Here is a 14,223-nt window from a genome sequence, read left to right as displayed (position 1 = left end):
AACATAATCTCAGTGAGACCGATTACCCAAACTCGGTGAGACCGATTTTGGTAATAAGCTAACCAGAGAGTTGGTCAGGTAAACTCGGTGGGACCGGTTCACTCATTTTGGTGGGACCGATATGTTATGAAAAGGAAACAGAGAGTTTACATTGCAATCTTGGTGGGACTGATCGCTCATCTCGGTGGTACCGAAACATTACGAAGGGAAACAGACAGATTACAATCCCATCTCGGTGAGACCGAGATCCCTATCGGTGAGACCGATTTGCCTAGGGTTTGTGGCACTCGCTATGATATCTGAACTCGGTGGCGCCGGATAGGAAGAACGGTGGGGCCGAGTTTGACTTTTGGTTTGGGTCATATGTGGATATGAGAAAGTAGTTGAGGGTTTTTGGAGCATATCACTAAGAACTATGGAGCAAGAAACTCATTAAGCAACACCTCATCCCTCCTTGATAGTATTGGCTTTTCCTATAGAATCAATGTGATCTTGGATCACTAAAATATAAAATGTAGAGTCCTGAGCTTTTGAGCTTGAGCCATTCCTTTTATCCTTAGTATTTTGAGGGATCCACTTTCCTCATCCATGCCATGCCATTCATTGAGCTTTTCCTGAAATGTTCATCTTGGAATGATGTTAGCTCAATGAGTTATATGTTGTTAGGAATTACCGAAACCACCTAGGGATAGTTGCACTTTCAGAATCTATCACACCCAATCATCACGTGGTGCTTCGAAACAACGAACTTTCGCAACGGTGCACAGTTAGGGAGAACAATTTCTTGAAATTTTATGAGGGCCATCTTATTTATGCTACCGTCGTTCTAAGCAAATAAGATGCAAAAACATGATAAACATCACATGCAATCAAATAGTAATATGATATGGCCAGTATCATTTTGCTCCTTTTGATCTCCAGCTTCGGGGCGCCATGATCATCATCATCACCGACATGACACCATGATCTCCATCATCGTGTCTCCATGAAGTTGTCTCGCCAACTATTAATTCTACTACTATGGCTAACGTTTTAGCAATAAAGTAAACTAATTACATGGCATTATTCAATGACACGCAGGTCATACAATAAATAAAGACAACTCCTATGGCTCCTGCCGGTTGTCATACTCATAGACATGCAAGTCGTGATTCCTATTACAAGAACATGATCAATCTCACACATCACATATATTTCATTCATCACATCCTTTTTGGCCATATCACATCACACGGCATATGCTGCAAAAACAAGTTAGACGTCCTCTAATTGTTGTTGCAAGTTTTTACACGACTGCTATAGGTTTGTAGCAAGAACGTTTCTTACCTACACCAAAAACCACAACGCGATATGCCAATTGCTATTTACCCTTCATAAGGACCCTTTTCATCGAATCCGATCTAACTAAAGTGGGAGAGACAGACACCCGCTAGCCACCTTATGCAACTAGTGCATGTCAGTCGGTGGAACCTGTCTCACATAAGCATACGTGTAAGGTCGGTCCAGGCCACTTCATCCCACGATGCCACTGAAACAAGATAAGACTAGTAGTGGCAAGTAAATTGACAAAATCAACGCCCACAACAAACTTGTGTTCTACTCGTGCATAGAAACTACGCATAGACCTAGCTCATGATGCCACTGTTGGGGATCGTTGCAGAAATTAAATTTTTTCTATGCATCACCAAGATCAATCTATGGAGTAACTAGCAACGAGGGAGAGGGGAGTGCATCTTCATACCTTTGAAGATCGCGAGACGGAAGCGTTGCAAGAACGCGGATGAAGGAGTCGTACTTGTAGCGATTCAGATCGCGACGGATTCCGATCTAAGCACCGAACAATGGCACCTCCGCGTTCAACACACGTGCAGCCCGGTGACGTCTCCCGTGCCTTGATCCAGGAAGGAGGAGGGAGAGGTTGAGGAAGATAGCTCCAGCAGCAGCACAACGGCGTGGTGGTGGTGGAGCAGGGGTTCTCCGGCAGGGCTTCGCCAAGCTCAAACGGAGGAGGAGATGTATGGGGAGGGGAGGGGTTGCGCCTTGGATGCGGTGCTGCAGCCCTCCCTCCACCCCTCTATTTATAGGGAGAAGGAGGAAGGGGGCCAGCCCCTCTAGATGATATCTAGAGGGGGGGCAGCGGCCAAGGGGGACGGGGCTTGCCCCCCAAGCAAGGGGGGCGCCCCCTTTAGGGTTCCCTCCCCCCCAACCCTAGGTGCATGAGCCCTAGGGGCGATGGCGCCCAGCCCACTTAGGGGCTGGTTCCCTTCCACCTACATCCCATAAGGGCCTCCGGGGCAGGTGCACCCTCCCGGTGGACCCCCGGAACCCCTCTGGTGGTCCCAGTACAATACCGGTATACCCCAGTATATTTCCGATGACCGTATGATGACTTCCCATATATAAATCTTCACCTCCGGACCATTCTGGAACTCCTCATGACGTCCGGGATCTCATTCGGGACTCCGAAAAACATTCGGTAATCACATACAAATCTTCCCTATAACCCTAGCATCATCGAACCTTAAGTGTGTAGACCCTACGGGTTCGGGAATCATGCAGACATGACCGAGATAGCTCTCTGGCCAATAACCAACAGCGGGATCTGGATACCCATGTTGGCTCCCACATGTTCCACGATGATCTCATCGGATGAACCACGATGTCGAGGATTCAAGCAATCCCGTATACAATTCCCTTTGTCAATCAGTACGATACTTGCCCGAGATTCGATCGTCGGTATCCCAATACCTCGTTCAATCTCGTTATCGGCAAGTCACTTTACTCGTTCCATAATGCATGATCTTGTGACTAACTACTTAGTCACATTGAGCTCATTACGATGATGCATTACCGAGTGGGCCCATAGATACCTCTCCGTCATACGGAGTGACAAATCCCAGTCTCGATTCGTGCCAACCCAACAAACACTTTCGAAGATACCTGTAGAGCACCTTTATAGTCACCCAGTTACGTTGCGACGTTTGGTACACCCAAAGCACTCCTACGGTATACGGGAGTTACACAATCTCATGGTCTAAGGAAATGATACTTGACATTGGAAAAGCTTTAGCAAACAAACTGCACGACCTTGTGCTATGCTTAGGATTGGGTCTTGTCCATCACATCATTCTCCTAATGATTTTATCCCGTTATCAATGACATCCAATGTTCATAGTCAGGAAACCATGACCATCTGTTAGTCAACAAGCTAGTCAACTAGAGGCTCACTAGGGACATGTTGTGGTCTACGTATTCACACATGTATTACGGTTTCTGGTCAATACAATTATAGCATAAATAATAGACAATTGTCATGACCAAGGAAATATAATAATGACCATTTTATTATTGCCTCTAGGGCATATTTCCAACAGTTATTGCTAACATTCTTAAAGGTTCTACACCACAAGCAAACGAGTTGGCACCTAACTAGAGTTCGCCTTCATCATCGAAAACAATGATATTGTCGGATTTGGGGTTCCGGCAGACCCTTAAGGTTTGAACTCTGGGGTGCACGCGGAGATCACTCCCCCTACCGGCTCGCGTCTCGACGTCTCGCAAAGGATCTAGGCTACACGAAGAACAACACACGGGACACAAGGTTTATACTAGTTTGGGCCACCATTGTGGTGTAATACCCTACTCTAGTTTGTGGTGTGGTGGATAGCCTCAGGGGCTGATGATGAACAATACAAGGGAAGAACAACCTCGCGAGGGATGTTCTTGTGTTGGTGGTTCTGGCTAAGGTTCGACTGACTCCTCCTGCCTTGAGAGTGGCTTGTCCTATTTATAGAGCAAGGCCCTGGTCCTCTTCCCAAATATTGAGCGGGAAGGGCGCCAACAATTGGCCATTTTGAAGGGGAACATCTAGTACACTTATCCTAACGAAAGTTGGTCCTCGCCTGCCAAAGGCCCTGACGATGACGCCTTCCTGGGCTCCACGATGACCTCCATCCTGCCGTTCTGCTGGTCTTGGTCTTGTTGCACCGGAATGGTAACCTTTTCCTGATGCCTTGGCTTGTGCTTGCCCCCTTTGCACCAAAGAGGAAACAAGGACACAGCGCAGGCCGGCGCCCGCCTGGCGCTCGCCTGGCTCTGGTCGTCATGGCTTGCGTCACAGGCACCTCGTGAGGTACCCCACCTTGATCTCTCTGCCTTCTCGCGAGCCAACCTGACGAGGCTGCGCCTGAGGAAGCTTCCTGTCGTCCGCCCCGTGAGGCTTGGCCCCTCGCGAGGGTCTTGGTCTTGTGTTGAAGAAGGTGGGCCATACTGGGCCACTCCTTGAGCCACGCCGCAAGCTGCAGGCAGGCAAGTTTGGGTAGCCCCATTCCCAGAACGCCGACAGTAGCCCCCATGCCCAAGGCATGCCCGGACTTGGCTTAGCAGAGAAGCGAAGGGGCAAGTGTGAAGCTCCGCGGGCCCCAACAGCCTGCGGCCTTGGGCGCCACATGGCGGTTGATTGGGCATGGGCGTCCGCGCTTTCCCACAACGCCTCGGCAACTGCATGACTTGACAAAAGAGCGGCCCCAGGTCAGGCTTACCTTCTTTGCCTTCGCCAGTTATTGTCCAGATCCCCTTTCTCGCTCTCCTCCGTCTTTCTTCCAAAATCCTCCAGATCTACTTCAATCCCGCACCTTTGGCAAGCCGTGGCGCCTCGTCAGACTCTGGTCGGGGCCTGGTACTCGCCCTCTCTGGATCCTCCGAACATGTCGGAGAAGAACCTCGCCCTCACGCGCCAGATGATGGCGGCGCAAGGCATCGAGGGGGCGGCAGCGCTCAATGTCGGCTCTGCCCTGTCTGAGGACAAAGGGAGCACCTTCTGCACGCTCTTCGTGAGCGCCATCGCCTCCGATCTGGTGCCTCCCTTTTCCAAGTTTTTCCTTTCCGTTCTTTGCCAGTACAACTTGCAAGCTTTGCACCTCCACCCCAACTCTGTTCTTCTTCTGGCGATTTTCGCCTATTATTGCAAGGCTCATGTTGGGGTAAAGCCCTCGGTGGCCTTGCTGCGCCATTACTTTTACCTCCGGGTTTCTCGTGGCCCCATCATCGCATGCGCGAGTTTCGTCGCGTATTCCAGCTCCAACGCCATCTCGAAGCCTGGGAAGAGGATCGAAGGCTTCCGGAGCAAGTGGGTCATGGTGGATGCGGGGCGCATCCACCCTCGGCTGGTGCTGCCTACGGGGCAGCCTAAGGCTGTCGACGATTGGTCCCATGCAGAGCTTGTTGATCCCCGCGCGAAGCCGGTGCAGAAGAGGATGGACGCGGACCTGTGGCCGGGCAACATGGCCATGACGAAGTTGACCGGGGTGACGCTCCTGAGGGAGTTCCTGGAGCATTGGGTGGCTCCGCTTCGGGAATATTCGCTCCCACTGTGGAGGCTCGGGGAAGCCGATGCCGCCCTCCGCCCGAGCTCCGCAGCCATGGCCGATGAAGATCTGGCCGCGGTCCTCCATTCCTTGGTTGGGGCAGACGTGGCGAGACTGGAGGGCGCTCCTGCACCCCTGTTCCTTCGGGATGACTGGGAGTAGGTGGTGAATTCCATGCCCGCTTTCAACGGGGAGGGGCCTGTGCCTATGGAGGTTCCCGAGGATCTGGTGGCCCTGGTGACGGTGAACGTATCTTCCGGCGACTCCGGCAGGGAGGAGGAAGAAGAGGGGGAGGAAGAGGAGTCCGACTCTGAGGCGACCGACGGGGAGTCGGGGAAGTCTCTCCCCCAGCGCAGGTCCTGCGCCCTCCGCCTGATGCCGGACGACGAGCAAGGTGGGGAGAGCTTGCCCCTGGTCCCGAAGAAGGACAGGACGGGGCTGGTTCTCCGCGGGCCTACTCCGGCTCCAAGGCGGCCTGAAGCCAGCTCCAATTCCTCTAACGTGCCTCCTGCTTCCGAGTCTCCTGAGGCTGACCCCAGCAGCCGGCTCTCGGGCTTCAAGTTCGGTCGGAGGCTGCTTGAGTCCGTGATCGATGACCAGTAAGTGCTTGATTTTCGTTTTGCTTTCTGCTCCTGTTGCTGAGGCTTGACGTCCATATTCCTTGGCTAGGCCGGTGCCTGCGGCGAAAAGGCTGAAGGGGGCCCCTGAGGCTTCGCTTGAGGCAACGTTTCCACCTGCGGGAGAAGGAGGTGGCGAGGCCCGAGCCTTTCCTGCCCGGTCATCCTCGTGAGGCCAGGTGGGGCGTGCCGGTGTGAGCTCAGCCCCCGTGGCCCAGGTGACTCCCGAGGCGTCCGTGCCTGATGCCACTGCTGCAGCCGCCGGGGCTCAGAAGGCCCCGACACATGGAGCTGTGATCACGCTGCCGTCTTCTCCTCCTACTCCGCCAACCGCCATTTCTCCGACTCCTTCTACGGTCTTGGATCGTGCTGCTGCTGAGCTGGACCGGCTGCAAGAAGATCTTCAGGGCGCCGACCCCCGCCTGGTGGCCGGGCGCCTGGAGTTGGCCGTTGGCTGGGTCCGCTCTGACGCCTCAGTTCGAGCGGCGCTGGTCCATGCCGTGACGGCCTGCGATAAGGAGAAGCAGGCCATCCTCCAAGCCAAGGCCGCTCGTGACGCCGCCTTGGGCAAGGTTGCGGATGCCCGGGGCCGCTGCAAGGCGCTGGAGAGCAAGCTACAAGGCTTGCGCGACCAGCTCGCCAAGGAGGTCCATGACCGCCAGGAGAAGGAGAAGGAGATGAAGACTCGAGAGGTTGCTGTCAAGGACCGGGACGCCGAGCTTGACGAACGTCGTGGTTGATTGGATACGCTGGAGCAGGCGTTGGAGGCGAAGAGGATCAAGCTGGACGGCAAGGCGAGGGTCCTGGCTGAGGACCGTGTGGCCTTCACGCAGCTGGAGGAGAGGGCTCGTGCCTCACTGAAGACACTTTATGACGGCTGCCTGGAAAGGCCGCTAGCTAGTGCCGAGGATGGCCCCGCCAAGTTGCTTCCCTTCCTGGTCTGCGCACTTCAAGATGTCGCTAACGGCCTTGGCCCCACGGCCGAGGCCGAGGCGCGTGTCCTTTCTTCTGCCGCGCTAGCGCGTGTCTTCACCCACGTCTATCTTCGCGACCCCAACGCCGATCTTGACAGCCTGCTGGAGCCTGCGAGCGGCGAGCTTGCCGCTGCCGCTGCCGAGGCAGTGAAGGGTCGAGCGGAAGCCGTGCTGGCGAAGTTCCGCGCCTTTAGCACCAAGCCAAGGCGAGATGCTGCCAACCCTGGGGCTCCGCGAGGTGAAGCCGCCCAGTGCAACTCCACCACTAGCGATGGCACCGCCAGAAAGTGACCCCTTCGCGGCTCCTCTCCTGTTTTAGTTCCTGCAACATGCATCATGCCTCGTGGAGGCGTTTAAACTTGTGTTTGGCGTTGTGAAAACAACCTATGGACTGTAATATTTTCTTTCGAATTCCTTGAGATTTGCGCTTTTCCTTCCTACTTGCTTGTGTTCTACGTCGGCAGAGCCCGGCCCCGCGCATACCTCAGCCGCTGTTAGCCCCGACCGGAAACCAGGACGGGACCAAGGAGTGAGGGGCTATGTGACCAGTTAGGCTCTTGAGTCGCAATGCTCAAGAGTCCCCCTTGACGCACGAACAGCAAGTAGGGAGGGGAGGTGTAGGAGTGGATCTACCGTTCTACGTCGGTAGGGCCCGGCCCCGCGCAAACCTCAACCGCCATTAGCCCAGGACGGACCAAGGAGTGAGGGGCTACGTGACCAGTTAGGCTCCTGAGTCGCGATGCTCAGGAGTCCCCCTTGACGCTCAAATGGCCTTCGTACCTTGGCTCCGCTCGATGAGGGACGCGCAACGAACCAGGCCCGAGGGGCCTGGCTGGGTGGCATGCGCCCGGGCGTGGCCCGGTCGTAGCCCCCGTGCCCAGCCCCCTCGCGCAGCGCTCCCGAGGGGAGGCGTTATGATAGGGCCGGACACTGAGGTCTGGGCTCCCTGAGGTTGATGCGACCGTGGGCCACCCTCAGTTGTTTATCACCAGCGCGGAGCATAGCACTTCTATATGTGTACGGGCATAGCCGCTCCTCGGCAGTGTCGTCAGCCAGCATGGAGTATGGTGCTTCCACTGGTGCGTGGGAGGGGGCTCCCCTCCGGGAGGAGACCCCGCGGCGTGTACAGCCCCGCCCTGACACGTGGCTGGCACAGTAGGGCTTGACGAGGTGTATCTGGGCACCCGTGAGCCAGCGCGGGACTCACAGGGCCCTACCTCAAGGCGGGTTACGCCTGGCTTTGGGCCTTTGTTTGTAATGTGGTCCTGCAAGTTTGGTTAGATGCCGACGCTCTACGTCCTCAGGTCCCGGCCCTCGAGCAAGCTCAGCCATCACTGGTATGCCAGGTCGCGATGCCGTGGACAAGGCCAGGAGGTGAGGGCTGGAGAGACAGTAAGAGTCCATGAGTCGTGATGCTCAGGTACCCCCCCCCCTTTTAACGTGCAAGCGGCTGGCATGAGGGAAGAAGGGTGCCATCACAGGCATCAAATAATAATCATGGCGGGTCAAACGCACGACCTGAATAAATGCGAGAGAGATACATGCCGCTGGATCAGGCCCGAGTGGCTTAGGGATAATGCAGCCCGAGGGGCGCCCCCAACAAAGTAACTTAAAGGCATGAACAAAAGGGATACATGCCGCAGGGACAGACCCACGCAGCCTAGGAATGATGCATCCCTGGGGGCGCTCCCAGCTGAAAATGAAACTCAAAAGATGTCACCTGATGATGTTGGAGATGAAGAGATGATGAAGTAGCTGACGACGCGCGCTGCGGAGACCGTTCCTCACGAGCCCCCAGGCCTAGGAGCCTCGGGGGCTCCGGAGGCACAGGCGGCTCCTCGAGGACCATCTCCATCTCCACCAGGACTGCGGAATGCCTGACCTCTTGAGCTTCCAGAATGCTCCTCATAAGACGCTGACATGCGGCTGCCGCATTCGGCAGGCCAAATGGCATGCGAACATAGCTATGAGGTGGACCCTCACAACTCCCCATGCGCGAAGGCCATAGGCGCTCTTGAGATGCGGCTCGGTTGAGCCCTGGTATGTCGATGCAGACGCGCAGCCCACCATCCTCGCCTGGATGGGGAGCTACGTGTTGGGGAACGTTGCAGAAAATAAAAATTTTCCTACGGTTTCACCAAGATCCATCTATGAGTTCATCTAAGCAACCAGTCATGGGAGAAAGAGTGCATCTACATACCACTTGTAGATCGCGTGCGGAAGCTTTCAAGGGAACGGTGATGATGGAGTCGTACTCGCCGTGATTCAAATCTCCGATGACCAAGTGTTGAACGGACAGCACCTCCGCGTTCAACACACGTACGGTACGGACGACGTCTCCTCCTTCTTGATCCAGCAAAGGGGAAGGAGAGGTTGAGGAAGAAGGCTCCAGCAGCAGCATGACGGCGTGATGATGGTGGAGAGGCAGTACTCCGACAGGGCTTCGCCAAGCGCTCAACGGAGGAGGAGAGGTGTTGGGTAGGGGAGGGGCTGCGCCTTGGATCAGGTGTTCAGCCCTCCCCTCGCCCCTCTATTTATAGGGGAAGGGGGAAGGGGGTCGGCCCCCTCTAGATGAGATCTAGAGGGGGGGCGGTGGCCAGGGAGGGGGCTTGCCCCCCAAGCAAAGGTGGTGCGCCCCCTTTAGGGTTCCCCCCCCAACCCTAGGCGCATGGGCCCAAGGGGGGGCGCGCCCAGCCCTCCAGGGGCTGCTTCCCTACCCCATGCGGCCCATGAGGCCCTCCAAGAGGGGTGGCCCCTCCCGGTGGACCCCCGAAACCCTTCCGGTGGCCCCGGTACAATACCGATATGCCCCCGGAACTTTCCGGTGTCCGCATGACAACTTCCCATATAAATCTTTACCTCCGGACCATTCCGGAACTCCTCGTGACGTCCGAGATCTCATCCGGGAGTCCGAACAACATTCGGTAATCACATACAAGTATTCCTAATAACCCTAGTGTCACCGAACCTTAAGTGTGTAGACCCTACGGGTTCGGGAGACACGCAGACATGACCGAGATGGCTCTCCGGTCAATAACCAACAGCGGGATCTGGATACCCATGTTGGCTCCCACATGCTCCTCGATGATGTCATCGGATGAACCACGATGTCGAGGATTCAATCAACCCCGTATGCAATTCCCTTTGTCAAACGGTATGTTACTTGCCCGAGACTCGATCGTCGGTATCCCAATACCTCGTTCAGTCTCGTTACCGACAAGTCACTTTACTCGTACCGTAATGCATGATCCCATGACCAGACACTTGGTCACTTTGAGCTCATTATGATGATGCACTACCGAGTGGGCCCAGTGATACCTCTCCGTCATACGGAGTGACAAATCCCAGTCTCGATCCGTGTCAACCCAACAGACACTTTCGGAGATACCTGTAGTGCACCTTTATAGTCACCCAGTTACGTTGTGATGTTTGGTACACCCAAAGCACTCCTACGGTATCCGGGAGTTACACGATCTCATGGTCTAAGGAAGAGATACTTGACATTGGAAAAGCTCTAGCAAAACGAACTACACGATCTTGTGCTATGCTTAGGAATGGGTCTTGTCCATCACATCATTCTCCTAATGATGTGATCCCGTTGTCAATGACATCTAATGTCCATAGTCAGGAAACCATGACTATCTGTTGACCAACGAGCTAGTCAACTAGAGGCTTACTAGGGACGTATTGTGGTCTATGTATTCACACGTGTATTACGATTTCCGGATAATACAATTATAGCATGAATAAAAGACAATTATCATGAACAAGGAAATATAATAATAATGCTTTTATTATTGCCTCTAGGGCATATTTCCAACAGTCTCCCACTTGCACTAGAGTCAATAATCTAGTTACATTGTGATGAATCGAACACCCATAGAGTTCTGGTGTTGATCATGTTTTGCTCGCGAGAGAGGTTTAGTCAACAGATCTGCGACATTCAGATCTGTATGTACTTTGCAAATATCTATGTCTCCATCTTGAACATTTTCACGGATGGAGTTGAAGCGACGCTTGATGTGCCTGGTCTTCTTGTGAAACCTGGGCTCCTTGGCAAGGGCAATAGCTCCAGTGTTGTCACAGAAGAGTTTGATCGGCCCCAACGCATTGGGTATGACTTCTAGGTCGGTGATGAACTCCTTCACCCAAATTGCTTCATGCGCTGCCTTCGAGGCTGCCATGTACTCCGCTTCACATGTAGATCCCGCCACGACGCTCTGCTTGCAGCTGCACCAACTTACTGCTCCACCATTCAACATATACACGTATCCGGTTTGTGACTTAGAGTCATCCAGATCTGTGTCGAAGCTAGCATCAACGTAACCCTTTACAACGAGCTCTTCGTCACCTCCATAAACGAGAAACATGTCCTTTGTCCTTTTCAGGTACTTCAGGATATTCTTGACCGCTGTCCAGTGTTCCTTGCCGGGATTACTTTGGTACCTTCCTACCAAACTTACGGCAAGGTTTACATCAGGTCTGGTACACAACATGGCATACATAATAGATCCTATGGCTGAGGCATAGGGGATGACGCTCATCTCTTCTTTATCTTTTGCCGTGGTCGGGCATTGAGCCCAGCTCAATCTCACACCTTGTAGTACAGGCAAGAACCCTTTCTTGGACTGATCCATTTTGAACTTCTTCAAAATCTTATCAAGGTATGTGCTTTGTGAAAGACCTATGAGGCGTCTCGATCTATCCCTATAGATCTTGATGCCTAATATATATGCAGCTTCTCCAAGGTCCTTCATTGAAAAACACTTATTCAAGTAGGCCTTTATGCTGTCCAAGAATTCTATATCATTTCCCATCAAAAGTATGTCATCTACATATAATATGAGAAATGCTACAGAGCTCCCACTCACTTTCTTGTAAACGCAGGCTTCTCCATAAGTCTGCATAAACCCAAACGCTTTGATCATCTCATCAAAGCGAATGTTCCAACTCCGAGATGCTTGCACCAGCCCATAAATGGATCGCTGGAGCTTGCACACTTTGTTAGCATTCTTAGGATCGACAAAACCCTCCGGCTGCATCATATACAGTTCTTCCTTAAGATGCCCGTTAAGGAATGCCGTTTTGACGTCCACCTGCCATATCTCATAATCATAGTATGCGGCAATTGCTAACATGATTCGGACGGACTTAAGCTTCGCTACAGGAGAGAAAGTCTCATCGTAGTCAATCCCTTGAACTTGCCGATAACCCTTAGCGACAAGTCGAGCTTTATAGATGGTGACATTACCATCCGCGTCCGTCTTCTTCTTAAAGATCCATTTGTTTTCTATCGCTCGCCGATCATCGGGCAAGTCAGTCAAAGTCCATACTTTGTTTTCATACATGGATTCTATCTCGGATTTCATGGCTTCTAGCCATTTGTTGGAATCTGGGCCCGCCATCGCTTCTTCATAGTTCGAAGGTTCACCGTTGTCTAACAACATGATTTCTAGGACAGGGTTGCCATACCACTCTGGTGTGGAACGTGTCCTTGTGGACCTACGAAGTTCAGTAGCAACTTGATCAGAAGTACCTTGATCATCATCATTAATTTCCTCTCCAGTTGGTGTAGGCACCACAGGAACGTTTTCCTGAGCTGCACTACTTTCCGGTTCAAGAGGTAGTACTTCATCGAGTTCTACTTTCCTCCCACTTACTCCTTTCGAGAGAAACTCTTTTTCCAGAAAGGATCTGTTCTTGGCAACAAAGATCTTGCCCTCGGATCTTAAGTAGAAGGTATATCCAATGGTTTCCTTAGGGTATCCTATGAAGACTCATTTTTCCGACTTGGGTTCGAGCTTTTCAGGTTGAAGTTTCTTGACATAAGCATCGCATCCCCAAACTTTTAGAAACGACAGCTTAGGTTTCTTCCCAAACCATAATTCATACGGTGTCGTATCAACGGATTTAGAAGGTGCCCTATTTAAAGCGAATGTAGCTGTCTCTAAAGCGTATCCCCAAAATGATAGCGGTAAATCGGTAAGAGACATCATAGATCATACCATATCCAATAGAGTGCGATTACGACGTTCGGACACACCGTTACGCTGAGGTGTTCTAGGCGGCGTGAGTTGTGAAACGATTCCACATTTTCTTAAGTGTGTACCAAATTCGTGACTTAAATATTCTCCTCCACGATCCGATCGTAAGAATTTTATCTTTCGGTCATGTTGATTCTCTACTTCATTCTGAAATTCCTTGAACTTTTCAAAGGTCTCAGACTTGTGTTTCATCAAGTCGACATACCCATATCTACTCAAGTCATCAGTGAGAGTGAGAACATAACGATATCCTCCGCGAGCCTCAACGCTCATTGGACCACACACATCAGTATGTATGATTTCCAGTTGGTCGCTCGCTCCATGTCACGACCGGTTTTCCAATAAAAATATTTATTGAAAAGCCAATCTTTTAAGTCCAGTATGAGAGAAATCCTCCACACTGGCAGACAAATTCTTGATACAATAAGCCAGTAGCATAAAATGTATTACAGGGTCGAACTACGGTTGCTCAACCAAATTACTACAAGCACGCCAATAATCATACATAATGGCGGATAGAACACAGTGGTGTGGAGACATACTACTGACTCAAGGATAGGCTGGTGGTGGAAAAACACATCGGGGAGAGAAATACAAGACTCTACGTCTGTCATCTCATCGAGCGTCGAGGAGAGGCTCGATGAATTTATTTGGTAGCGGAAGCGGATATAAAACAGTGGCCAAATCCAGGGTCGCACAAGACTGACTGGGACTCCTCTAAGTGTCGGGCTCGCTATCGAACTCTTCATCCATGAGATCGCCTTCGTCAGCATCTGGCCAAATCAACAAGCCAGTGAGTACTTTGAAAGTACTCGCAAGACAGTTCGGACGTAAGATATAACAAATGCATGCATGGATGCAACATGATTAATTCCTTAATGCACAATAAATAAAACTGGCATAACGGGTAAGTAAAAAGGGAAAACGGCGGTAGTCCGCCTGAAATTCCACAGAACATAAATAAGGACTGATCGGGTGTCTGAAGCGACGCCTCGAAAGGTGAACAAATAAAAATAAGGAAAATGATGCCACAGTCGGGCATCTTAGCGACACCACATAAAGGGCTTTAAAAGAAATGCCACAGTCGGACGTCTGAGCGACATCGCAGAAAGGGCTTTAAAAGAAATGCCACAGTCGGACGTCTGAGCGACATCGTAGAAAGGGCTTTAAAAAGAAATGCCACAGTCGGACGTCTGAGCGACATCACATAAAGGGCTAAAAA

This window comes from Triticum aestivum, chromosome 6B (genome assembly GCF_018294505.1).
Source record: "Triticum aestivum cultivar Chinese Spring chromosome 6B, IWGSC CS RefSeq v2.1, whole genome shotgun sequence".
Classification (NCBI taxonomy): domain Eukaryota; kingdom Viridiplantae; phylum Streptophyta; class Magnoliopsida; order Poales; family Poaceae; genus Triticum; species Triticum aestivum.
This window is presented reverse-complemented; position numbering follows the sequence as displayed.